This window comes from Musca autumnalis, unplaced genomic scaffold, assembly GCF_047663935.1.
Source record: "Musca autumnalis isolate F117 unplaced genomic scaffold, ASM4766393v1 scaffold_3, whole genome shotgun sequence".
Classification (NCBI taxonomy): domain Eukaryota; kingdom Metazoa; phylum Arthropoda; class Insecta; order Diptera; family Muscidae; genus Musca; species Musca autumnalis.
Genome location: NW_027411866.1, coordinates 81,097,318 through 81,101,794, shown reverse-complemented (window position 1 = coordinate 81,101,794; position 4,477 = coordinate 81,097,318).

Here is a 4,477-nt window from a genome sequence, read left to right as displayed (position 1 = left end):
AATTGTACAAAAAGAAAACGAAACAATAATACTTTAACGCTTTTGGGAATTTTATAAATTATTTATTATCGACTTGTATTTGTGGTTGCTATTGAAACCAAACAAAAGCTCAAAGTTTTTAGAGCCTTAAGAAAATTATTACCAACAAAAAATTAAAAATGCGTTGTTTTGCGTTGCGGGGTGAAACAATAAAGAATTGCTTAAGAAAATGATTAGTATCAGGATTAAATTTGACTAAAATGTTAATACAGTCGAAATCGCTTATAACGTCGGTCAAGGGACCGACGGAATTCGTCGCTATAACCGATATGTCGTTATAAGCGATAGGGCTATAAAGGGCCCAGAGATTTGGGACTTTTGGGTATGGTCGTTATAACCGATATGACGTTATAAACGACGACGTTATAAGCGATTTCGACTGTAATTATTAGTTTGGGCTAATTTGCTTCAAGGACCCACATAACTTATGTGGGACCCACATAACTTACCCCCGCCGGGGATAACAATCTTGGCGCGATGCGGGGGCTAGACGTCACAACACTCTCATTTAACTTCTTGTAGTGTTGAACTGGGAGGTTGTGATTGACCAAAGGTTATCCACTCTCTGTCACGCACCAACACGGTGCACTAGAAACTCATAGTGCATCTCTGGACTGAGTGACACATATTTGGTAGCGATCTCCTACCAAAATAATGGTGAGATCCCCTAACACCGGGGTGTTATGCGACCTCGTGCTCATCGGTGTTCCAAAGGTTTGCAGTTAGGGTACCAACTGTATTCGAACGGAGCCTCGCTTGATACCTGGGCACCTCAGCGAGTAGTTAGTGTCCCAGTCATGGTAGTGGAGGGCGATGCCATGGCTGTACTCAGCTCCTCCATTACCGTCAATTTCTCATGGAAAATTCAATTATCAATAAAACCCCAAACAACAACAATCCCGAATCATCAACATTACCGACCCTTGCTTCGAACCCGGACAATGCCGCACCTCGTGCGAACACCCAACCCCTTGGCGGGGACGTCAACAAACCGACAGTGGACAGTGTGAACGACGCCATCAATAAGCAGAGCAGGGAATTGCTCGAGCTCCTGGGGGACAGTGAGAGTCTCCGACTCAGTCAGGAGAGCCCCCCTCCATGGGACTGGGAGAGTTGGGAGGATGATGAGATGGATATTACAATTATCCCATCTCAATCATCCACCGCTACTCTCTCTCTCGTGCTTTGGAGAGCTCCAACCTAACGGTCGAGGCTCCCTCTCCTTCAGGGGCTAAACTGTCGGTCGGTTCCGACAAACCAACCCTGAACAGGCAAGACGCCTTGGTTGAGGATGCTGTGGAGGAGGATACGTCGACGGCCTCCCCCATGTCTCCCTCTACCAGAGCCAATAAATCTCGGCAGAAGAAGGACGGGTATAACTACCGGAGAGCCATCTACTACTGTTGTAGATTTATTGGCAAGGACCCATCCGAGGTGACCCCGTCGGAATTTAGGGAAATTGGCCTGAAGATCAGATTTGTGAGGCGTTTTGAAAAGAAATACCCTCACTTTGAAAAGATCTCCCTGCCAATTGACCAGATCCCGACCCCTGTGGAGGCTGCAGTTTCCAGCTCAGCGGCTGAGAAAAAGGCAACCTCTATGGGGAAAACCACAAAACCAGTGCTGTAAATCTGCTCTAATCCCTTGCGAGCGTCTGTGACGACCGCGGCAGGATTGGACAGGTCGACTCCACTGGCCCCGAAGACTACGGAGCGTAAGGGAAACACTGGTGTGATCCCTTCCGTTTCGAAGTTGGTGCAGGGTAAAGTGCAGCCACCAGCTAGACAACCGCCAAAGGTATCGCCTATGCCGATTGTCTTGCCAGTGTCTGCCACTGTACCTGCCGGGGTAAAGAAGGGTGTAGATCCAGTAGGGGCGACGAACTTACAGTTGACTGGACAACAGACAACTGTAAGGTCGACGACACCTACAGGAGCTCATTCTTCTGATGTAAAGAGAGGTGCTGGCAGTGGGAGTGGCCATGGGGTTGTAGCGGATGACGGACCATCGACCTCAAAACAGAGCGGCTACTCGAAGACATCTGCGCAGGAATGCGTCAAGAGGGTCCGATCTTCTGAGGATCCGCATCCTGTTGCTAAGAGGGTGGTGGATCGTCGTCCGAGCAACCACATGGGAACTCTCTCACAGGGGACGACCGGTCAGGGGAGGTCTGAGGGGGCTCAACCTGGGAAGGCTAGTAAAGCCGACCCAGGTAAGTCATACCCACGGTCTTCCAAGGACAAGGCCCCGATGTCAGTCAACCGGGAAGGCGTGATCGCCCCGGAGAATCTCCGGGTGGCGATAATTGACAAGGCTGATCTGGATGGGAGGATCAGCGATTCGCACTGGATTGCAGTGGAACGCCTGTTGAGAGAGGCTATCACCTCTGATGAGGTTGACGCCAGTAAGACCGGCTTCGGCAGAGCAGTCATCCAAAGGGGAATCAGAATTCTCTATTGTCAGGATGAGGAGTCAAGAGACTTCCTCGTCCAACTAATAGGGGATTCTGGTGACCTCTGGGAAGGCTGTAAGCTAGCTGCTGTCCCTGTTGCTGTCCCGAGGATCGTGGCCACTACGTGGGTGCCGCCTCCTGACTCTGAAGCAGAGGGAGTGGTTAAGATGCTGCGGAAGCAAAACAGAGGTCTTTCGGTAGACGGCTGGAGGCTTTTGAAGCGCTTCAGGGAGAGAGACGGCATGGTGATGCGTTTCACCATAGACAGTGAGAGTGCTGAGTACATCAGAGACTGTGGGGGAGTGCTGTACTTCGGTTCCGGTGGACTTCGGTTCCGGTTCTCGGGGTCACAGTAAGGTTGTTCAGCAGCATGGTCTCAAGGTGTTGCAGATTAATCTGCACCACTGTAAGGCCGCAGCTGCTGAACTCCTTCTCTCCCTCACAGACTCTGCTGTGGATATTGCTTTGGTCCAGGAACCCTATTTATATAAAAATAGGGTTTCTGGGCTAAACAATAAGCACTTTTCACTATTCCACGCGAATAATGGAGATAAAGTAAGAACTTGTATTGTAGCTAGAAAAAGTTTAAATCTTATTCAACTCTACAATTACAGTGATGGTGATACGACTGTGGTGAGACTAGACGAGGTTACCGGTAGGGCTTTAGTCTTGGCCTCAGTCTATATGCCGTATGAGGCACCCGACCCACCTAGCGAATTGGTGCGCAAACTTGTGGAGGAGACGGCGGGCAGTTGCAGATTGGTGATGGGCTGTGATGCAAATGCTCACCACTTTCACTGGGGAAGCAGAGATACCAATACGAGGGGTGAGTCCATATTCGATTTTATTTTAGTTAATAATCTGAGAGTATGCAACAGGGTGACACTGCCACCTTTCATAATAGGGTAAGGGAGGAGGTCTTAGACATCACTCTTACAAATATGGAAGATACTTCCATAATGGACTGGAGAGTATCGAATGAGTGTTCTTTTTCAGATCACAGGGCGATACACTTTCGAGTGCATTATGGAGGTAAAAGGCAACCACCTCATAGGAATCCAAGGAGAACAAGCTGGGAAATCTACAACTCCCTTGTTTCCCCGAGGTTGTGCGAGTTCCCCGAACGACGTACAGCGGAGGAAATAGATGGCCAAGTTGAAGATCTCACGCGTGTCCTCCTGCGTTGCTATGAGAAGTCCTGCCCATTAACTTATCCTGGTAGGAGAACACAACCAGTTTGGTGGAATAAGGAGCTGGCTAAGCTTAGGAAAAGTTGTAGGAAAGCATATAATAAAGCTAACAGAACAAAGTCTGATACCGACTGGAACCTCTATAAAGAGAGTTTCAATCGGTATAAGAGTGAAATCAGGAAAGCTAAAAGGGACTCGTGGAAAAGCTTCAGTGAGTCGATAGAAGGGGTTAATGCAGCGGCAAGATTTCGTAAGGTGATCTCGAAGGACCCAAAACCCTTCGGGAGCATCAAACGGATGACGGTACCTGGACTAACTCCGCTCTGGAGACTTTAGATCTGCTGACAGGAACACACTTCCCTGGGAGTGAGGATGCCAGCTCGAGTGCACCGGGTGTGTATGAAAGCAGGAACCGCACGCCCGAGGAGGTGGCCCTTGTCAACAGATTAATAAGTAGACATCGGATTTTAGCATGTTTTTTATTTCTTATCCGATTGGACTCAAATTTTGGATCTAGGCGTTTTGAGGGTCAAATTTTCGATATTTGGGGTCATATCAAAAATATGCAAAAAATATGCAAAAAATATGCAAAATATATGCAAAAAATATGCAAAATATGCAAAAAATATGCTAAATATGCAAGTGTTTTTTTGACAAAAATCGACAATTAAATTTGGAAAATCATCAAAAAAGCACTCTAAATTAAGTTTTTTGATGCTTAACATAGTTTTTTGCAGATTATTATGTTATTGAGACTCTCCAGATATTCCGCCACAGCAATAAATCTAGACTAACA